Below are 24,731 nucleotides of genomic sequence, written 5' to 3'. Positions count from 1 at the left end.
AACTGCCAAGCCATGTCTTTCCTAGACCAGAATCAAGCATCCTAGTACCGGTTTCTGGCTATCAGCCATCTTCAGCCAGGATAGCTTGACTCCAGTGGAGTGGAGAGCATGGGAATCAAATCTGAGCATACCTATCCCACTCGAGGTGACAAATGCAAAAACAACAGTTGATGGACAGAATGCAGAACAATGTCATACATTCAGCCCTGTACAGAGATCTGGGCCTAAATCCATCGTTTTTTTGCACTCCACACCACCCCAGTTCAGTCATGGCCATATGCAAATCAGCCTTGACCCTGTGCCTCATGGGAACAGTCCAGCCCGAACTGCCAAGCCATTTCTTTCCTGGACCGGAATCAAACATCCTATGACCGGTTTCTGGCTATCAGCCGTCTTCAGCCAGCACAGCTTGACTCCTGTGGTGTGGAGAGCATGGGACTCACGTCTGAGCAGACCCGTACCACTCGGGGTGACAAATGCAAAAACAACAGTTGATGGGCAGAATGCAGAACACTGTCATACATTCACCCCAGTACAGATATCTGGGCCTAAATCCATCTTTTTTTTCACTTGACACCACCCCAGTTCAGACATGGCCATGTGCAAGTCACCCTTGACCCTGTGGCTCATGGGAACAGTCCAGCCTAAACTGCCAAGCCATTTCTTTCCTGGACCAGAATCAAGCATCCTAGGACCGGTTTCTGGCTATCAGCCATCATCAGCCAGGATAGCTTGACTCCATTGGTGTGGAGAACATGGGACTCACGTCTGAGCATACCCATCCCACTCCGGGTGACAAATGCAAAAACAACAGTTGATGGACAGAATGCAGAACAATGTCATACATTCACCCCAGTACAGAGATCTGGGCCTAAATCCATCGTTTTTTTGCACTCCACACCACCCCAGTTCAGACTTGGCCATATGCAAATCAGCCTTGACCCTGTGCCTCATGGGAATAGTCCAGCCCGAACTTCCCAGCCATGTCTTTCCTGGACCGGAATCAAGAATCCTAGGACCGGTTTCTGGCTATCAGCCGTCTTCAGCCAGGATAGCTTGACTCCAGTGGTGTGGAGAGCATGGGACTCACATTTGAGCATACCCATAACACTCGGGTGACAAATGCAAAAACAACAGTTGATGGACAGAATGCAGAACAATGTCACACATTCAGCCCAGTAAAGAGATCTGGGCGTAAATCCATCGTTTTTTTGCACTCCACACCACCCCAGTTCAGTCTTGGCCATATGCAAATTAGCCTTGACCCTGTGCCTCATGGGAACAGTCCAGCCCGAACTGCCAGTGCCAAGCCATTTCTTTCCTGGACCGGAATCAAGCATCCTATGACCGGTTTCTGGCTATCAGCCGTCTTCAGCCAGGATAGCTTGACTCCAGTGGTGTGGAGAGCATGGGACTCACGTCTGAGCATACCCATCCCACTCGGGGTGACAAATGCAAAAACAACAGTTGATGGACAGAATGCAGAACAATGTCGTACATTCACCCCAGAACAGAGATCTGGGCTTAAATCCATCATTTTTTTCACTGCACACAACCCCAGTTCAGACATGGCCATGTGCAAGTCACCCTTGACCCTGTGCCTCATGGGAACAGTCCAGCCTGAACTGCCAAGCCATGTCTTTCCTGGACCAGAATCAAGCATCCTAGGACCGGTTTCTGGCTATCATCCGTCTTCAGCCAGGATAGCTTGACTCCAGTGATGTGGAGAACATGGGACTCACGTCTGAGCATACCCATCCCACTCGGGATGACAAATGCAAAAACAACAGTTGATGGACAGAATGCAGAACAATGTCATACATTCACCCCAGTACAGATATCTGGGCCTAAATCCATTGTTTTTTTGCACTCCACACCACCCCAGTTCAGTCTTGGCCATATGCAAATCAGCCTTGACCCTGTGCCTCATGGGAACAGTCCAGCCCGAACTGCCAAGCCATTTCTTTCCTGGACCGGAATCAAGCATCCTATGACCGGTTTCTGGCTATCAGCCGTCTTCAGCCAGGATAGCTTGACTCCAGTGGTGTGGAGAGCATGGGACTCATATCTGAGCATACCCATCCCACTCGGGGTGGCAAATGCAAAAACAACAGTTGATGGACAGAATGCAGAATAATGTCATGCATTCACCCCAGTACAGAGATCTAAGCCTAAATCCTTTGATTTTTTTGCACTCCACACCAACCCAGTTCAGACATGGCAATATGCAAATCAGCCTTGACCCTGTGCCTCATGGGAACAGTCCAGCCTGAACTGCAAAGCCATGTCTTTCCTGGACCGGAATCAAGCATCCAAGGACCAGTTTCTAGCTATCAGCCGTCTTCAGGCAGGATAGCTTGACTCCAGTGGTGTGGAGAGCTGAGGACTCACGTCTGAGCACACCCATAACACTCGGGGTGACAAATGCAAAAACAACAGATGATGGACAGAATGCAGAACAATGTCATACATTCAGCCCAGTACAGAGATCTGGGACAAAATCCATCGTTTTTGTGCACTCCATACCACCCCAGTTCAGTCATGGCCATATGCAAATCAGCCTTGACCCTGTGCCTCATGGGAACAGTCCAGCCCGAACTGCCAAGCCATTTCTTTACTGGACCGGAATCAAGCATCCTATGACCGGTTTCTGGCTATCAGCCGTCTTCAGCCAGGACAGCATGACTCCAGTGGTGTGGAGAGCATGAGACTCACGTCTGAGCATACCAATCCCACTCGGGGTGACAAATGCAAAAACAACAGTTGATGGACAGAATGCAGAACAATGTCATACATTCAGCCCTGTACAGAGATCTGGGCGTAAATCCATCGTTTTTTTGCACTCCACACAACCCCAGTTCAGTCATGGCCATATGCAAATCAGCCTTGACCCTGTGCCTCATGGGAACAGTCCAACCCGAACTGCCAAGCCATTTCTTTCCTGGACCGGAATCAAGCATCCTATGACCGGGTTCTGCCTATCAGCCGTCTTCAGCCAGGATAGCTTGACTCCAGTGGTGTGGAGAGCATGGGACTCACGTCTGAGCATACCCATCCCACTCGGGGTGACAAATGCAAAAACAACAGTTGATGGACAGAATGCAGAACAATGTCATACATTCACCCCAGTACAGAGATCTGGGCCTAAATCCATTGTTTTTTTTACACTCCACACTACCCCAGTTCAGACATGGCCATATGCAAGTCACCCTTGACCCTGTGCCTCATGGGAACAGTCCAGCCTGAACTGCCAAGCCATGTCTTTCCTGGACCAGAATCAAGCATCCTAGGACCGGTTTCTGGCTATCAGCCATCATCGGCCAGGATAGCTTGATTCCAGTGGTGTGGAGAGCATGGGACTCACGTCTGAGAATACCAATCCCACTCGGGGTGACAAATGCAAAAACAACAGTTGATGGACAGAATGCAGAACAATGTCATACATTCACCCCAGTACAGAGATCTGGGCCTAAATCCATCGTTTTTTTGCACTCCACACCACCCCAGTTCAGACACGGCCATATGCAAATCAGCCTTGACCCTGTGCCTCATGGGAACAGTCCAGCCCGAACTGCCAAGCCATGTCTTTCCTAGACCAGAATCAAGCATCCTACTACCGGTTTCTGGCTATCAGCCATCTTCAGCCAGGATAGCTTGACTCCAGTGGAGTGGAGAGCATGGGAATCAAATCTGAGCATACCTATCCCACTCGAGGTGACAAATGCAAGAACAACAGTTGATCGACAGAATGCAGAACAATGTCATACATTCAGCCCTGTACAGAGATCTGGGCCTAAATCCATCGTTTTTTTGCACTCCACACAACCCCAGTTCAGTCATGGCCATATGCAAATCAGCCTTGACCCTGTGCCTCATGGGAACAGTCCAGCCTGAACTGCAAAGCCATGTCTTTCCTGGACCGGAATCAAGCATCCTAGGACCAGTTTCTAGCTATCAGCCGTCTTCAGGCAGGATAGCTTGACTCCAGTGGTGTGGAGAGCATGGGACTCATATCTGAGCATACCCATCCCACTCGGGGTGGCAAATGCAAAAAACAACAGTTGATGGACAGAATGCAGAATAATGTCATGCATTCACCCCAGTACAGAGATCTAAGCCTAAATCCTTTGATTTTTTTGCACTCCACACCAACCCAGTTCAGACATGGCAATATGCAAATCAGCCTTGACCCTGTGCCTCATGGGAACAGTCCAGCCTGAACTGCAAAGCCATGTCTTTCCTGGACCGGAATCAAGCATCCAAGGACCAGTTTCTAGCTATTAGCCGTCTTCAGGCAGGATAGCTTGACTCCAGTGGTGTGGAGAGCTGAGGACTCACGTCTGAGCATACCCATAACACTCGGGGTGACAAATGCAAAAACAACAGATGATGGACAGAATGCAGAACAATGTCATACATTCAGCCCAGTATAGAGATCTGGGACAAAATCCATCGTTTTTGTGCACTCCATACCACCCCAGTTCAGTCATGGCCATATGCAAATCAGCCTTGACCCTGTGCCTCATGGGAACAGTCCAGCCCGAACTGCCAAGCCATTTCTTTACTGGACCGGAATCAAGCATCCTATGACCGGTTTCTGGCTATCAGCCGTCTTCAGCCAGGACAGCATGACTCCAGTGGTGTGGAGAGCATGGGACTCACGTCTGAGCATACCAATCCCACTCGGGGTGACAAATGCAAAAACAACAGTTGATGGACAGAATGCAGAACAATGTCATACATTCAGCCCTGTAGAGATCTGGGCCTAAATCCATCGTTTTTTTTGCACTCCACACAACCCCAGTTCAGTCATAGCCATATGCAAATCAGCCTTGACCCTGTGCCTCATGGGAACAGTCCAGCCCGAACTGCCAAGCCATTTCTTTCCTGGACCGGAATCAAGCATCCTATGACCGGGTTCTGCCTATCAGCCGTCTTCAGCCAGGATAGCTTGACTCCAGTGGTGTGGAGAGCATGGGACTCACGTCTGAGCATACCCATCCCACTCGGGGTGACAAATGCAAAAACAACAGTTGATGGACAGAATGCAGAACAATGTCATACATTCACCCCAGTACAGAGATCTGGGCCTAAATCCATCGTTTTTTTTACACTCCACACTACCCCAGTTCAGACATGGCCATATGCAAGTCACCCTTGACCCTGTGCCTCATGGGAACAGTCCAGCCTGAACTGCCAAGCTATGTCTTTCCTGGACCAGAATCAAGCATCCTAGGACCGGTTTCTGGCTATCAGCCATCATCGGCCAGGATAGCTTGATTCCAGTGGTGTGGAGAGCATGGGACTCACGTCTGAGAATACCAATCCCACTCGGGGTGACAAATGCAAAAACAACAGTTGATGGACAGAATGCAGAACAATGTCATACATTCACCCCAGTACAGAGATCTGGGCCTAAATCCATCGTTTTTTTGCACTCCACACCACCCCAGTTCAGACACGGCCATATGCAAATCAGCCTTGACCCTGTGCCTCATGGGAACAGTCCAGCCCGAACTGCCAAGCCATGTCTTTCCTAGACCAGAATCAAGCATCCTAGTACCGGTTTCTGGCTATCAGCCATCTTCAGCCAGGATAGCTTGACTCCAGTGGAGTGGAGAGCATGGGAATCAAATCTGAGCATACCTATCCCACTCGAGGTGACAAATGCAAGAACAACAGTTGATCGACAGAATGCAGAACAATGTCATACATTCAGCCCTGTACAGAGATCTGGGCCTAAATCCATCGTTTTTTTGCACTCCACACAACCCCAGTTCAGTCATGGCCATATGCAAATCAGCCTTGACCCTGTGCCTCATGGGAACAGTCCAGCCCGAACTGCCAAGCCATTTCTTTCCTGGACCGGAATCAAGCATCCTATGACCGGGTTCTGCCTATCAGCCGTCTTCAGCCAGGATAGCTTGACTCCAGTGGTGTGGAGAGCATGGGACTCACGTCTGAGCATACCCATCCCACTCGGGGTGACAAATGCAAAAACAACAGTTGATGGACAGAATGCAGAACAATGTCATACATTCACCCCAGTACAGAGATCTGGGCCTAAATCCATCGTTTTTTTTACACTCCACACTACCCCAGTTCAGACATGGCCATATGCAAGTCACCCTTGACCCTGTGCCTCATGGGAACAGTCCAGCCTGAACTGCCAAGCCATGTCTTTCCTGGACCAGAATCAAGCATCCTAGGACCGGTTTCTGGCTATCAGCCATCATCGGCCAGGATAGCTTGATTCCAGTGGTGTGGAGAGCATGGGACTCACGTCTGAGAATACCAATCCCACTCGGGGTGACAAATGCAAAAACAACAGTTGATGGACAGAATGCAGAACAATGTCATACATTCACCCCAGTACAGAGATCTGGGCCTAAATCCATCGTTTTTTTGCACTCCACACCACCCCAGTTCAGACACGGCCATATGCAAATCAGCCTTGACCCTGTGCCTCATGGGAACAGTCCAGCCCGAACTGCCAAGCCATGTCTTTCCTAGACCAGAATCAAGCATCCTAGTACCGGTTTCTGGCTATCAGCCATCTTCAGCCAGGATAGCTTGACTCCAGTGGAGTGGAGAGCATGGGAATCAAATCTGAGCATACCTATCCCACTCGAGGTGACAAATGCAAGAACAACAGTTGATCGACAGAATGCAGAACAATGTCATACATTCAGCCCTGTACAGAGATCTGGGCCTAAATCCATCGTTTTTTTGCACTCCACACAACCCCAGTTCAGTCATGGCCATATGCAAATCAGCCTTGACCCTGTGCCTCATGGGAACAGTCCAGCCCGAACTGCCAAGCCATTTCTTTCCTGGACCGGAATCAAGCATCCTATGACCGGGTTCTGCCTATCAGCCGTCTTCAGCCAGGATAGCTTGACTCCAGTGGTGTGGAGAGCATGGGACTCACGTCTGAGCATACCCATCCCACTCGGGGTGACAAATGCAAAAACAACAGTTGATGGACAGAATGCAGAACAATGTCATACATTCACCCCAGTACAGAGATCTGGGCCTAAATCCATCGTTTTTTTTACACTCCACACCACCCCAGTTCAGACACGGCCATATGCAAATCAGCCTTGACCCTGTGCCTCATGGGAACAGTCCAGCCAGAACTGCCAAGCCATGTCTTTCCTGGACCAGAATCAAGCATCCTAGGACCGGTTTCTGGCTATCAGCCGTCTTCAGCCAGGATAGCTTGACTCCAGTGGAGTGGAGAGCATGGGACTCAAGTCTGAGCATACCTATCCCACTCGGGGTGACAAATGCAAAAACAACAGTTGATGGACAGAATGCAGAACAATGTCATACATTCACCCCAGTACAGAGATCTGCGCCTAAATCCATTGTTTTATTGCACTCCACCCCTGTTCAGATATGGCCACATGCAAATCAGCCTTGACCCTGTGCCTCATGGGAACAGTCCAGCCCGACCTGACAAGCCATGTCTTTCCTGGACCGGAATCAAGCATCCTAGGACCGGTTTCTGGCTATCAGCCGTCTTCAGCCAGGATAGCTTGACTCCAGTGGTGTGGAGAGCATGGGACTCACGTCTGAGCATATCCGTCCCACTCGGGGTGACAAATGCAAAAACAACAGTTGATGGACAGAATGCAGAACAATGTTATACATTCACCCCAGTACAGAGATCTGGGCATAAATCCATTGGTTTTTTGCACTCCACCCCACCCCAGTTCAGACATGGCCATATGCAAGTCACCCTTGACCCAGTGCCTCATGGGAACAGTCCAGCGTGAACTGCCAAGCCAAGTCTTTCCTGGACCAGAATCAAGCATCCTACGACCGGTTTGTGGCTATCAGCCATCTTCAGCCAGGATAGCTTGACTTCAGTGGTGTGGGGAGCATGGGACTCACGTCTGAGCATACCCATCCCACTCGGGGTGACAAATGCGAAAACAACAGTTGATGGACAGAATGCAGAACAATGTCATACATTCACCCCAGTACAGAGATCTGGGCCTAAATCCTTTTTTTTTGGAACTCCACACCCCCCCAGTTCAGACCTGGCCATATGCAAATCAGCCTTGAACCTGTGCCTCATGGGAACTGTCCAGCCCGAACTGCCAAGCCATGTCTTTCCTGGGCTGGAATCAAGCATCCTAGGACCGGTTTCTGGCTATCAGCCATCTTCAGCCAGGATAGCTTGATTCCAGTGGTGTGGAGAGCATGGGACTCATATCTGAGCATACCCATCCCACTCGGGGTGGCAAATGCAAAAACAACAGTTGATGGACAGAATGCAGAATAATGTCATGCATTCACCCCAGTACAGAGATCTAAGCCTAAATCCTTTGATTTTTTTGCACTCCACACCAACCCAGTTCAGACATGGCAATATGCAAATCAGCCTTGACCCTGTGCCTCATGGGAACAGTCCAGCCTGAACTGCAAAGCCATGTCTTTCCTGGACCGGAATCAAGCATCCTAGGACCAGTTTCTAGCTATCAGCCGTCTTCAGGCAGGATAGCTTGACTCCAGTGGTGTGGAGAGCTGAGGACTCACGTCTGAGCATACCCATAACACTCGGGGTGACAAATGCAAAAACAACAGATGATGGACAGAATGCAGAACAATGTCATACATTCAGCCCAGTACAGAGATCTGGGACAAAATCCATTGTTTTTGTGCACTCCATACCACCCCAGTTCAGTCATGGCCATATGCAAATCAGCCTTGACCCTGTGCCTCATGGGAACAGTCCAGCCCAAACTGCCAAGCCATTTCTTTACTGGACCGGAATCCTGCATCCTATGACCGGTTTCTGGCTATCAGCCGTATTCAGTCAGGACAGCATGACTCCAGTGGTGTGGAGAGCATGGGACTCACGTCTGAGCATACCAATCCCACTCGGGGTGACAAATGCAAAAACAACAGTTGATGGACAGAATGCAGAACAATGTCATACATTCACCCCAGTACAGAGATCTGGGCCTAAATCCATCGTTTTTTTGCACTCCCCACCACCCCAGTTCAGACACGGCCATATGCAAATCAGCCTTGTCCCTGTGCCTCATGGGAACAGTCCAGCCAGAACTGCCAAGCCATGTCTTTCCTGGACCAGAATCAAGCATCCTAGGACCGGTTTCTGGCTATCAGCCGTCTTCAGCCAGGATAGCTTGACTCCAGTGGAGTGGAGAGCATGGGACTCAAGTCTGAGCATACCTATCCCACTCGGGGTGACAAATGCAAAAACAACAGTTGATGGACAGAATGCAGAACAATGTCATACATTCACCCCAGTACAGAGATCTGCGCCTAAATCCATTGTTTTATTGCACTCCACCCCTGTTCAGATATGGCCACATGCAAATCAGCCTTGACCCTGTGCCTCATGGGAACAGTCCAGCCCGACCTGACAAGCCATGTCTTTCCTGGACCGTAATCAAGCATCCTAGTACCGGTTTCTGGCTATCAGCCATCTTCAGCCAGGATAGCTTGACTCCAGTGGTGTGGAGAGCATGGGACTCACGTCTGAGCATATCCGTCCCACTCGGGGTGACAAATGCAAAAACAACAGTTGATGGACAGAATGCAGAACAATGTTATACATTCACCCCAGTACAGAGATCTGGGCATAAATCCATTGGTTTTTTGCACTCCACCCCACCCCAGTTCAGACATGGCCATATGCAAGTCACCCTTGACCCAGTGCCTCATGGGAACAGTCCAGCGTGAACTGCCAAGCCAAGTCTTTCCTGGACCAGAATCAAGCATCCTAGGACCGGTTTGTGGCTATCAGCCATCTTCAGCCAGGATAGCATGACTCCAGTGGTGTGGAGAGCATGGGACTCACGTCTGAGCATACCAATCCCACTCGGGGTGACAAATGCAAAAACAACAGTTGATGGACAGAATGCAGAACAATGTCATACATTCACCCCAGTACAGAGATCTGGGCCTAAATCCATCGTTTTTTTGCACTCCCCACCACCCCAGTTCACACACGGCCATATGCAAATCAGCCTTGACCCTGTGCCTCATGGGAACAGTCCAGCCCGAACTGCCAAGCCATTTCTTTCCTGGACCGGAATCAAGCATCCTATGACCGGGTTCTGCCTATCAGCCGTCTTCAGCCAGGATAGCTTGACTCCAGTGGTGTGGAGAGCATGGGACTCACGTCTGAGCATACCCATCCCACTCGGGGTGACAAATGCAAAAACAACAGTTGATGGACAGAATGCAGAACAATGTCATACATTCACCCCAGTACAGAGATCTGGGCCTAAATCCATCGTTTTTTTTACACTCCACACCACCCCAGTTCAGACACGGCCATATGCAAATCAGCCTTGACCCTGTGCCTCATGGGAACAGTCCAGCCAGAACTGCCAAGCCATGTCTTTCCTGGACCAGAATCAAGCATCCTAGGACCGGTTTCTGGCTATCAGCCGTCTTCAGCCAGGATAGCTTGACTCCAGTGGAGTGGAGAGCATGGGACTCAAGTCTGAGCATACCTATCCCACTCGGGGTGACAAATGCAAAAACAACAGTTGATGGACAGAATGCAGAACAATGTCATACATTCACCCCAGTACAGAGATCTGCGCCTAAATCCATTGTTTTATTGTACTCCACCCCTGTTCAGATATGGCCACATGCAAATCAGCCTTGACCCTGTGCCTCATGGGAACAGTCCAGCCCGACCTGACAAGCCATGTCTTTCCTGGACCGGAATCAAGCATCCTAGGACCGGTTTCTGGCTATCAGCCGTCTTCAGCCAGGATAGCTTGACTCCAGTGGTGTGGAGAGCATGGGACTCACGTCTGAGCATATCCGTCCCACTCGGGGTGACAAATGCAAAAACAACAGTTGATGGACAGAATGCAGAACAATGTTATACATTCACCCCAGTACAGAGATCTGGGCATAAATCCATTGGTTTTTTGCACTCCACCCCACCCCAGTTCAGACATGGCCATATGCAAGTCACCCTTGACCCAGTGCCTCATGGGAACAGTCCAGCGTGAACTGCCAAGCCAAGTCTTTCCTGGACCAGAATCAAGCATCCTAGGACCGGTTTGTGGCTATCAGCCATCTTCAGCCAGGATAGCTTGACTTCAGTGGTGTGGGGAGCATGGGACTCACGTCTGAGCATACCCATCCCACTCGGGGTGACAAATGCAAAAACAACAGATGATGGACAGAATGCAGAACAATGCCATACATTCAGCCCAGTACAGAGATCTGGGACAAAATCCATTGTTTTTGTGCACTCCATACCACCCCAATTCAGTCATGGCCATATGCAAATCAGCCTTGACCCTGTGCCTCATGGGAACAGTCCAGCCCAAACTGCCAAGCCATTTCTTTACTGGACCGGAATCAAGCATCCTATGACCGGTTTCTGGCTATCAGCCGTATTCAGCCAGGACAGCATGACTCCAGTGGTGTGGAGAGCATGGGACTCACGTCTGAGCATACCAATCCCACTCGGGGTGACAAATGCAAAAACAACAGTTGATGGACAGAATGCAGAACAATGTCATACATTCACCCCAGTACAGAGATCTGGGCCTAAATCCATCGTTTTTTTGCACTCCCCACCACCCCAGTTCAGACACGGCCATATGCAAATCAGCCTTGACCCTGTGCCTCATGGGAACAGTCCAGCCAGAACTGCCAAGCCATGTCTTTCCTGGACCAGAATCAAGCATCCTAGGACCGGTTTCTGGCTATCAGCCGTCTTCAGCCAGGATAGCTTGACTCCAGTGGAGTGGAGAGCATGGGACTCAAGTCTGAGCATACCTATCCCACTCGGGGTGACAAATGCAAAAACAACAGTTGATGGACAGAATGCAGAACAATGTCATACATTCACCCCAGTACAGAGATCTGCGCCTAAATCCATTGTTTTATTGCACTCCACCCCTGTTCAGATATGGCCACATGCAAATCAGCCTTGACCCTGTGCCTCATGGGAACAGTCCAGCCCGACCTGACAAGCCATGTCTTTCCTGGACCGGAATCAAGCATCCTAGGACCGGTTTCTGGCTATCAGCCATCTTCAGCCAGGATAGCTTGACTCCAGTGGTGTGGAGAGCATGGGACTCACGTCTGAGCATATCCGTCCCACTCGGGGTGACAAATGCAAAAACAACAGTTGATGGACAGAATGCAGAACAATGTTATACATTCACCCCAGTACAGAGATCTGGGCATAAATCCATTGGTTTTTTGCACTCCACCCCACCCCAGTTCAGACATGGCCATATGCAAGTCACCCTTGACCCAGTGCCTCATGGGAACAGTCCAGCGTGAACTGCCAAGCCAAGTCTTTCCTGGACCCGAATCAAGCATCCTAGGACCGGTTTGTGGCTATCAGCCATCTTCAGCCAGGATAGCATGACTCCAGTGGTGTGGAGAGCATGGGACTCACGTCTGAGCATACCAATCCCACTCGGGGTGACAAATGCAAAAACAACAGTTGATGGACAGAATGCAGAACAATGTCATACATTCACCCCAGTACAGAGATCTGGGCCTAAATCCATCGTTTTTTTTGCACTCCCCACCACCCCAGTTCAGACACAGCCATATGCAAATCAGCCTTGACCCTGTGCCTCGTGGGAACAGTCCAGCCCGAACTGCCAAGCCATTTCTTTCCTGGACCGGAATCAAGCATCCTATGACCGGGTTCTGCCTATCAGCCGTCTTCAGCCAGGATAGCTTGACTCCAGTGGTGTGGAGAGCATGGGACTCACGTCTGAGCATACCCATCCCACTCGGGGTGACAAATGCAAAAAAACAGTTGATGGACAGAATGCAGAACAATGTCATACATTCACCCCAGTACAGAGATCTGGGCCTAAATCCATCGGTTTTTTTACACTCCACACCACCCCAGTTCAGACACGGCCATATGCAAATCAGCCTTGACCCTGTGCCTCATGGGAACAGTCCAGCCAGAACTGCCAAGCCATGTCTTTCCTGGACCAGAATCAAGCATCCTAGGACCGGTTTCTGGCTATCAGCCGTCTTCAGCCAGGATAGCTTGACTCCAGTGGAGTGGAGAGCATGGGACTCAAGTCTGAGCATACCTATCCCACTCGGGGTGACAAATGCAAAAACAACAGTTGATGGACAGAATGCAGAACAATGTCATACATTCACCCCAGTACAGAGATCTGGGCCTAAATCCATCGGTTTTTTTACACTCCACCCCACCCCAGTTCAGACATGGCCATATGCAAGTCACCCTTGACCCAGTGCCTCATGGGAACAGTCCAGCGTGAACTGCCAAGCCAAGTCTTTCCTGGACCAGAATCAAGCATCCTAGGACCGGTTTGTGGCTATCAGCCATCTTCAGCCAGGATAGCTTGACTTCAGTGGTGTGGGGAGCATGGGACTCACGTCTGAGCATATCCGTCCCACTCGGGGTGACAAATGCGAAAACAACAGTTGATGGACAGAATGCAGAACAATGTCATACATTCACCCCAGTACAGAGATCTGGGCCTAAATCCTTTTTTTTTGGAACTCCACACCCCCCCAGTTCAGACCTGGCCATATGCAAATCAGCCTTGAACCTGTGCCTCATGGGAACTGTCCAGCCCGAACTGCCAAGCCATGTCTTTCCTGGGCTGGAATCAAGCATCCTAGGACCGGTTTCTGGCTATCAGCCATCTTCAGCCAGGATAGCTTGATTCCAGTGGTGTGGAGAGCATGGGACTCATATCTGAGCATACCCATCCCACTCGGGGTGGCAAATGCAAAAACAACAGTTGATGGACAGAATGCAGAATAATGTCATGCATTCACCCCAGTACAGAGATCTAAGCCTAAATCCTTTGATTTTTTTGCACTCCACACCAACCCAGTTCAGACATGGCAATATGCAAATCAGCCTTGACCCTGTGCCTCATGGGAACAGTCCAGCCTGAACTGCAAAGCCATGTCTTTCCTGGACCGGAATCAAGCATCCTAGGACCAGTTTCTAGCTATCAGCCATCTTCAGGCAGGATAGCTTGACTCCAGTGGTGTGGAGAGCTGAGGACTCACGTCTGAGCATACCCATAACACTCGGGGTGACAAATGCAAAAACAACAGATGATGGACAGAATGCAGAACAATGTCATACATTCAGCCCATTACAGAGATCTGGGACAAAATCCATCGTTTTTGTGCACTCCATACCACCCCAGTTCAGTCATGGCCATATGCAAATCAACCTTGACCCTGTGCCTCATGGGAACAGTCCAGCCCGAACTGCCAAGCCATTTCTTTACTGGACCGGAATCAAGCATCCTATGACCGGTTTCTGGCTATCAGCCGTCTTCAGCCAGGACAGCATGACTCCAGTGGTGTGGAGAGCATGGGACTCAGGTCTGAGCATACCAATCCCACTCGGGGTGACAAATGCAAAAACAACAGTTGATGGACAGAATGCAGAACAATGTCATACATTCACCCCAGTACAGAGATCTGGGCCTAAATCCATCGTTTTTTTGCACTCCCCACCACCCCAGTTCAGACACGGCCATATGCAAATCAGCCTTGACCCTGTGCCTCATGGGAACAGTCCAGCCCAAACTGCCAAGCCATGTCTTTCCTGGACCAGAATCAAGCATCCTAGTACCGGTTTCTGGCTATCAGCCATCTTCAGCCAGGATAGCTTGACTCCAGTGGAGTGGAGAGCATGGGACTCAAATCTGAGCATACCTATCCCACTCGGGGTGACAAATGCAAGAACAACAGTTGATGGACAGAATGCAGAAAAATGTCATAAATTCACCCCAGTACAGAGATCTGGGCCTAAATCCATCGGTTTTTGCACTCCACATCACCCCAGTTCAGACATGGCCATATGCAAATCAGCCTTGACCCTGTGCCTCAGGGGAACAGTCCAGCCCGAACTGCCAAGCCATGTCTTTCCTGGACCAGAATCAAGCATCCTAGGACCAGTTTCTGGCTATCAGCCGTCTTCAACCAGGATAGCTTAACTCCAGTGGTGTGGAGTGCATGGGACTCACGTCTGAGCTACCCATCCCATTCGGGGTGACAAATGCAAAAACAACAGTTGATGGACAGAATGCAGAACAATGTCATACATTCACCCCAGTACAGAGATCTGGGTCTAAATCCATTTTTTTTGCACTCCACACCAACCCAGTTCAGACCTGGCCATATGCAAATCAGTCTTGTCCCTGTGGCTCATGGGAACAGTCCAGCCCGAACTGCCGAGCCATGTCGTTCCTGGGCCGGAATCAAGCATCCTAGAACCGGTTTCTGGCTATCAGCCATCTTCAGCCAGGATAGCTTGATTCCAGTGGTGTGGAGAGCATGGGACTCACATCTGAGTATACCCATCCCACTCGGGGTGACAAATGCAAAAACAACAGTTGATGGACAGAATGCTGAACAATGTCATGCATTCACCCCAGTACAGAGATCTAAGCCTAAATCCTTTGATTTTTTTGCACTCCACACCACCCCAGTTCAGTCATGGCCATATGCAAATCAGCATTGACCCTGTGCCTCATGGGAACAGTCCAGCCCGAACTGACAAGCCATGTCTTTCCTGGACCGGAATCAAGCATCCTAGGACCGGTTTCCGGCTATCAGCCGTCTTCAGCCAGGATAGCTTGACTCCAGTGGTGTGGAGAGCATGGGACTCACGTCCGAGCATACCCATCCCACTCGGGGTGACAAATGCAAAAACAACAGTTGATGGACAGAATGCAGAACAATGTCATACATTCACCCCAGTACAGAGATCTGGGCCTAAATCCATCTTTTTTTTGCACTCCACCCCACCCCAGTTCAGATATGGCCATATGCAAATCAGCCTTGAACCTGTGCCTCATGGGAACAGTCCAGCCCGAACTGCCAAGCCATGTCTTTCCTGGGCTGGAATCAAGCATCCTAGGACCGGTTTCTGGCTATCAGCCATCTTCCGCCAGGATAGCTTGATTCCAGTGGTGTGGAGAGCATGGGACTCACATCTGAGCATACCCATCCCACTCGGGGGGACAAATGCAAAAACAACAGTTGATGGACAGAATGCAGAACAATGTCATGCATTCACCCCAGTACAGAGATCTAAGCCTAAATCCTTTGATTTTTTTGCACCCAACACCACCCCAGTTCAGACATGGCAATATGCAAATCAGCCTTGACCCTGTGCCTCATGGGAACAGTCCAGCCCGAACTGCAAAGCCATGTCTTTCCTGGACCGGAATCAAGCATCCTAGGACCAGTTTCTAGCTATCAGCTGTCTTAAGGCAGGATAGCTTGACTCCAGTGGTGTGGAGAGCATAGGACTCACGTCTGAGCATACCCATAACACTCGGGGTGACAAATGCAAAAACAACAGTTGATGGACAGAATGTAGAACAATGTCATACATTCACCCTAGTACAGAGATCTGGGCTTAAATCCATCGTTTTTTTGCACTCCACACCACCCCATTTCAGACATGGCCATATGCAAGTCACCCTTGACCCTGTGCCTCATGGGAACAGTCCAGCCTGAACTGCCAAGCTATGTCTTTCCTGGACCAGAATCAAGCATCCTAGGACCGTTTTCTGACTATCAGCCATCATCGGCCAGGATAGCTTGATTCCAGTGGTGTGGAGAGCATGGGACTCACGTCTGAGAATAGCAATCCCACTCCGGGTGACAAATGCAAGAACAACAGTTGATGGACAGAATGCAGATAAATGTCATAAATTCACCCCAGTACAGAGATCTGGGCCGAAATCCACCATTTTTTGCACTCTACATCACTCCAGTTCAGACATGGCCATGTGCAAATCAGCCTTGACCCTGTGCCTCATGGGAACAGTCCAGCCCGAACTGCCAAGCCATGTCTTTCGTGGACCGGAATCAAGCATCCTAGGACCGGTTTCTGGCTATCAGCCGTCTTCAGCCAGGATAGCTTAACTCCAGTGGTGTGGAGAGCATGGGACTCACGTCTGAGCATACCCATCCCATTCGGGGTGACAAATGCAAAAACAACAGTTGATGGACAGAATGCAGAACAATGTCATACATTCACCCCAATACAGAGATCTGGGCCTGAATCCATTTTTTTTGCACTCCACACCACCCCAGTTCAGACCTGGCCATATGCAAATCAGTCTTGACCCTGTGCCTCATGGGAACAGTCCAGCCCGAACTGCCAAGCCATGTCTTTCCTGGGCCGGAATCAAGCATCCTAGGACCGGTTTCTGGCTATAAGCCATCTTCAGCCAGGATAGCTTGATTCCAGTGGTGTGGAAAGCATGGGACTCACATCTGAGTATACCCATCCCACTCGGGGTGACAAATGCAAAAACAACAGTTGATGGACAGAATGCGGAACAATGTCATGCATTCACCCCAGTACAGAGATCTATGCCTAAATCCTTTGATTTGTTTTCACTCCACACCACCCCAGTTCAGACATGGCAATATGCAAATCAGCATTGACCCTGTGCATCATGGGAACAGTCTAGCCCAAACTGCAAAGCCATGTCTTTCCTGGACCGGAATCAAGCATCCTAATACCGGTTTCTGGCTATCAGCCGTCTTCAGCCAGGATAGCTTGACTCCAGTGGTGTGGAGAGCATGGGACTCACGTCTGAGCATACCCATCCCACTCGGGGTGACAAATTCAAAAACAACAGTTGATGGCCAGAATGCAAAACAATGTCATACATTCACCCCAGTACAGAGATCTTGGCCTAAATCCATCGTTTTATTGCACTCCACACCACCCCAGTTCAGACATTGCCACATGCAAATCAGCCTTGACCCTGTGTCTCATGGGAACAGTCCAGCCCGAACTGCCAAGCAATGTCTTTCCTGGACCGGAATCAAGCATCCTAGGACCAGTTTCTGGCTATCAGCCGTCTTCAGGCAGGATAGCTTGACTCCAGTGGTTTGGAGAGCATAGGACTCACGTCTGAGCATACCCATAACACTCGGGGTGACAAATGCAAAAACAACAGTTGATGGACAGAATGTAGAACAATGTCATACATTCAGCCCAGTACAGAGATCTGGGCCTAAATCCATCGTTTTTTTGCACTCCATACCACCCCAGTTCAGACATGGCCATATGCAAATCAGCCTTGACCCTGTGCCTCATGGGAACAGTCCAGCCTGAACTGCCAAGCCATGTCTTTCCTGGACCAGAATCAAGCATCCTAGGACCGGTTTCTGGCTATCAGCCATCATCGGCCAGGATAGCTTGATTCCAGTGGTGTGGAGAGCATGGGACTCACGTCTGAGAATACCAATCTCACTCGGGGTGACGAATGCAAAAACAACAGTTGATGGACAGAATGCAGAACAATGTCATACATTCAGCCCAGTACAGAGATCTGGGCCTAAATCCATCGTTTTTTTGCACTCCACACCACCCCAGTTCAGTCATGGCCATATGCAAATCAGCCTTGACCCTGTGCCTCATGGGAACAGTCCAGCCCAAACTGCCAATCCATTTCTTTCCTGGACTGGAATCAAGCATCCTATGACCGGGTTCTGGCTATCAGCCGTCTTCAGCCAGGATAGCTTGACTCCAGTGGGGTGGAGAGCATGGGACTCACGTCTGAGCATACCCATCCCACTCTGGGTGACAAATGCAAAAACAACAGTTGATGGACAAAATGCAGAACAATGTCATACATTCACCCCAGTACAAAGATCTGGACCTAAATCCATCTTGTTTTTGCACTCCACACCACCCCAGTTCAGACATGGCCATATGCAAGTCACCCTTGACCCTGTGCCTCATGGGAACAGTCCAGCCTGAGCTGCTAAGCCATGTCTTTCCTGGACCAGAATCAAGCATCCTAGGACCGGTTTCTGGCTATCAGCCATCATCGGCCAGGATAGCTTGATTCCAGTGGTGTGGAGAGCATGGGACTCACGTCTGAGAATACCAATCTCACTCGGGGTGACAAATGCAAAAACAACAGTTGATGGACAGAATGCAGAACAATGTCATACATTCACCCCAGTACAGAGATCTGGGCCTAAATCCATCGTTTTTTTTACACTCCACACCACCCCAGTTCAGACACGGCAATATGCAAATCAGCCTTGACCCTGTGCCTCATGGGAACAGTCTAGCCCGAACTGCCAAGACATGTCTTTTCTGGACCAGAATCAAGCATCCTAGGACCGGTTTCTGGCTATCAGCCGTCTTCAGCCAGGATAGCTTGACTCCAGTGGAGTGGAGAGCATGGGACTCAAGTCTGAGCATACCTATCCCACTCGGGGTGACAAATGCAAAAACAACAGTTGATGGACAGAATGCATAACAATGTCATACATTCACCCCAGTACAGAGATCTGGCCTCAATCCATTGTTTTATTGCACTCCACCCCAGTTCAGATATGGCCACATGCAAATCAGCCTTGACCCTGTGCCTCATGGGAACAGTCCAGCCCAAACTGCCAAGCCATGTCTTTCCGGGACCGGAATCAAGCATCCTAGGACCGGTTTCTGGCTATCAGCCGTCTTCAGCCAGGATAGCTTGACTCCAGTGGTGTGGAGAGCATGGGACTCACGTCTGAGCATATCCGTCCCACTCGGGGTGACAAATGCAAAACAACAGTTGATGGACAGAATGCAGAACAATGTTATACATTCACCCCAGTACCGAGATCAGGGCCTAAATCCATTGGTTGTTTGCACTCCACCCCACCCCAGTTCAGACATGGCCATATGCAAGTCACCCTTGACCCTGTGCCTCATGGGAACAGTCCAGCCTGAACTGCCAAGCCAAGTCTTTCCTGGACCAGAATCAAGCATCCTAGGATCGGTTTGTGGCTATCAGCCGTCTTCAGCCAGGATAGCTTGACTCCAGTGGTGTGGAGAGCATGGGACTCATGTCTGCGCATACCCATCCCACTCGGGGTGACAAATGCAAAAAGAACAGTTGATGGACAGAATGCAGAACAATGTCATACATTCACCCCAGTACAGAGATCTGGGCCTGAATCCATCTTTTTTTGCACTCCACACCACCCCAGTTCAGACCTGGCCAAATGCAAATCAGCCTTGAACCTGTGCCTCATGGGAACTGTCCAGCCCGAACTGCCAAGCCATGTCTTTCCTGGGCTGGAATCAAGCATCCTAGGACCGGTTTCTGGCTATCAGCCATCTTCAGCCAGGATAGCTTGATTCCAGTGGTGTGGAGAGCATGGGACTCACATCTGAGCATACCCATCCACTCGGGGTGACAAATGCAAAAACAACAGTTGATGGACAGAATGCAGAACAAATCTCATGCATTCACCCCAGTACAGAGATCTAAGCCTAAATCCTTTGATTTTTTTGCACTCCACACCACCCCAGTTCAGACATGGCAATATGCAAATCAGCCTTTACCCTGTGCCTCATGGGAACAGTCCAGCCCGAACTGCAAAGCCATGTCTTTCCTGGACCGGAATCAAGCATCCTAGGACCAGTTTCTAGCTATCAGCCATCTTCAGGCAGGATAGCTTGACTCCAGTGGTGTGGAGAGCATAGGACTCACGTCTGAGCATACCCATAACACTCGGGGTGACAAATGCAAAAACAACAGTTGATGGACAGAATCCAGAACAATGTCATACATTCAGCCCAGTACAGAGATCAGGGACAAAATCCATCGTTTTTTTGCACTCCATACTACCCCAGTTCAGTCATTGCCATATGCAAATCAGCCTTGACCCTGTGCCTCATGGGAACAGTCCAGCCCGAACTGCCAAGCCATTTCTTTCCTGGACCGGAATCAAGCATCCTATGACCGGTTTCTGGCTATCAGCCGTCTTCAGCCAGGACAGCATGACTCCAGTGGTGTGGAGAGCATGGGACTCACATCTGAGCATACCCATCCCACTTGGGGTGACAAATGCAAAAACTACAGTTGATGGAGAGAATGCAGAACAATGTCATACATTCACCCTAGTACAGAGATCTGGGCTTAAATCCATAGTTTTTTTGCACTCCACACCACCCCAGTTCAGACATGGCCATATGCAAGTCACCCTTGACCCTGTGCCTCATGGGAACAGTTCAGCCTGGACTGCCAAGGCATGTCTTTCCTGGACCAGAATCAAGCATCCTAGGACCGGTTTCTGGCTATCAGCCATCATCGGCCAGGATAGCTTGATTCCAGTGGTGTGGAGAGCATGGGACTCACTTCTGGGAATACCAATCCCACTCGGGGTGACAAATGCAAAAACAACAGTTGATGGACAGAATGCAGAACGATGTCATACATTCACCCCAGTACTGAGATCTGGGCCTAAATCCATCGGTTTTTGCACTCCACACCACCCCAGTTCAGACACGGCCATATGCAAATCAGCCTTGACCCTATGCCTCATGGGAAAAGTCCAGCCCAAACTGCCAAGCCATGTCTTTTCTGGACCAGAATCAAGCATCCTAGTACCGGTTTATGGCTATCAGCCGTCTTCAGCCAGGATAGCTTGACTCCAGTGGAGTGGAGAGCATGGGACTCAAGTCTGAGCATACCTATCCCACTCGGGGTGACAAATGCAAGAACAACAGTTGATGGACAGAATGCAGAAAAATGTCATAAATTCACCCGAGTACATAGATCTGGGCCTAAATCCATCGTTTTTTGCACTCCACATCACCCCAGTTCAGACATGGCCATGTGCAAATCAGCCTTGACCCTGTGCCTCATGGGAACAGTCCAGCCCGAACTGCCAAGCCATGTCTTTCCTGGACCGGAATCAAGCATCCTAGGACCGGTTTCTGGCTATCAGCCGTCTTCAGCCAGGATAGCTTAACTCCAGTGGTGTGGAGAGCATGGGACTCACGTCTGAGCATACCCATCCCATTCGGGGTGACAAATGCAAAAACAACAGTTGAGGGACAGAATGCAGAACAATGTCATACATCACCCCAGTACAGAGATCTGGGCCTAAATCCTTTTTTTTTTGCAATCCACACTACCCCAGGTCAGACCTGGCCATATGCAAATCAGTCTTGACCCTGTGTCCAATGGGAACAGTCCAGCCCGAACTGCCAAGCCATGTCTTTCCTGGGCCGGAATCAAGCATCCTAGGACCGGTTTCTGGCTATCAGCCGTCTTCAGCCAGGATAGCTTGACTCCAGTGGAGTGGAGAGCATGGGACTCAAGTCTGAGCATACCTATCCCACTCGGGGTGACAAATGCAAGAACAACAGTTGATGGACAGAATGCAGACAAATGTCATAAATTCACCCCAGTACAGAGATCTGGGCCTAAATCCATAGTTTTTTTGCACTCCATACCACCCTAGTTCAGTCATGGCCATATGCAAATCAGCCTTGACCCTGTGCCTCATGGGAACAGTCCAGTCCGAACTGCCAAGCCATTTCTTTCCTGGACCGGAATCAAGCATCCCATGACCGGTTTCTGGCTATCAGCCATCTTCAGCCAGGATAGCTTGACTCCAGTGATGTGGAGAGCATGGGACTCACATCTGAGCATACCCATCCCTCTTGGGGTGACACATGCAAAAACTACAGTTGGTGGACAGAATGCAGAACAATGTCATACATTCACCCCAGTACAGACATCTAAGCCTAAATCCTTTGATTTTTTTGCACTCCACACCTCCCCAGTTCAGACATGGCAATATGCAAATCAGCCTTGACCCTGTGCCTCATGGGAACAGTCCAGTCCGAACTGCCAAGCCATTTCTTTCCTGGACCGGAATCAAGCATCCCATGACCGGTTTCTGGCTATCAGCCATCTTCAGCCAGGATAGCTTGACTCCAGTGATGTGGAGAGCATGGGACTCACATCTGAGCATACCCATCCCTCTTGGGGTGACACATGCAAAAACTACAGTTGGTGGACAGAATGCAGAACAATGTCATACATTCACCCCAGTACAGACATCTAAGCCTAAATCCTTTGATTTTTTTGCACTCCACACCTCCCCAGTTCAGACATGGCAATATGCAAATCAGCCTTGACCCTGTGACTCATGGGAACAGTCCAGCCCGAACTGCAAAGCCATGTCTTTCCTGGACTGGAATCAAGCATCCTAGGACCGGTTTCTGGCTATCAGCAATCTTCAGCCAGGATAGCTTGACTCCAGTGGTGTGGAGAGCATGGGACTCACGTCTGAGCATACCCATCCCACTCAGGGTGACAAATGCAAAAACAACAGTTGATGGACAGAATGCAGAACAATGTCATACATTCACCCTAGTACAGAGAGCTGGGCTTAAATCCATAGTTTTTTTGCACTCCACACCACCCCAGTTCAGACATGGCCATATGCAAGTCACCCTTGACCCTGTGTCTCATGGGAACAGTTCAGCCTGAACTGCCAAGCCATGTCTTTCCTGGACCAGAATCAAGCATCCTAGGACCGGTTTCTGGCTATCAGCCATCATCGGCCAGGATAGCTTGATTCCAGTGGTGTGGAGAGCATGGGACTCACGTCTGAGAATACCAATCCCACTCGGGGTGACAAATGCAAAAACAACAGTTGATGGACAGAATGCAGAAAAATGTCATAAATTCACCCCAGTACAGAGATCCGGGCCTAAATCCATTTTGTTTGCACTCCACACCACCCCAGTTCAGACCTGGCCATATGCAAATCAGTCTTGACCCTGTGCCTCATGGGAACAGTCCAGCCCGAACTGCCAAGCCATGTCGTTCCAGGGCCGGAATCAAGCATCCTAGGACCGGTTTCTGGCTATCAGCCATCTTCAGCCAGGATAGCTTGATTCCCGTGGTGTGGAGAGCATGGGACTCACATCTGAGTATACCCATCCAACTCGGGGTGACAAATGCCAAAACAACAGTTGATTGACAGAATGCTGAACAATGTCATGCATTCACCCCAGTACAGAGATCTAAGCCTAAATCCTTTGATTTTTTTGCACTCCACACCACCCCAGTTCAGACATTGCAATATGCAAATCAGCATTGACCCTGTGCCTCATGGGAACAGTCCAGCCTGAACTGACAAGCCATGTCTTTCCTGGACCGGAATCAAGCATCCTAGGACCGGTTTCTGGCTATCAGCTGTCTTCAGCCAGGATAGCTTGACTCCAGTGGTGTGGAGAGCATGGGACTCATGTCTGAGCATACCCATCCCATTCGGGGTGACAAATGCAAAAACAACAGTTGATGGACAGAATGCAGAACAATGTAATACATTCAGCCCAGTACAGAGATCTGGGCCTAAATCCATCGTTTTTTTGCACTCCATACCACCCCAGTTCAGTCATGGCCATATGCAAATCAGCCTTGACCCTGTGCCTCATGGGAACAGTCCAGCCCGAACTGCCAAGCCATTTCTTTCCTGGACCGGAATCAAGCATCCTATGACCGGTTTCTGGCTATCAGCCATCTTCAGCCAGGATAGCTTGATTCCAGTGGTGTGGAGAGCATGGGACTTACGTCTGAGAATACCAATCCCACTCGGGGTGACAAATGCAAAAACAACAGTTGATGGACAGAATGCAGAACAATGTCATACATTCACCCCAGTACAGAGATCTGAGCCTAAATCCATCGTTTTTTTACACTCCACACCACCCCAGTTCAGACACGGCCATATGGAAATCAGGCTTGACCCTGTGCCTCATGGGAACAGTCCAGCCGAACTGCCAAGCCATGTCTTTCCTGGACCGGAATTAAGCATCCTAGGACCGGTTTCTGGCTATCAGCCGTCTTCAGCCAGGATTGCTTAACTCCAGTGGTGTGCAGAGCATGGGACTCACGTCTGAGCAT

The sequence above is a fragment of the Lissotriton helveticus genome, chromosome 2_1 (assembly GCF_964261635.1).
Source record: "Lissotriton helveticus chromosome 2_1, aLisHel1.1, whole genome shotgun sequence".
In the NCBI taxonomy this organism is placed as follows: domain Eukaryota; kingdom Metazoa; phylum Chordata; class Amphibia; order Caudata; family Salamandridae; genus Lissotriton; species Lissotriton helveticus.
This window is presented reverse-complemented; position numbering follows the sequence as displayed.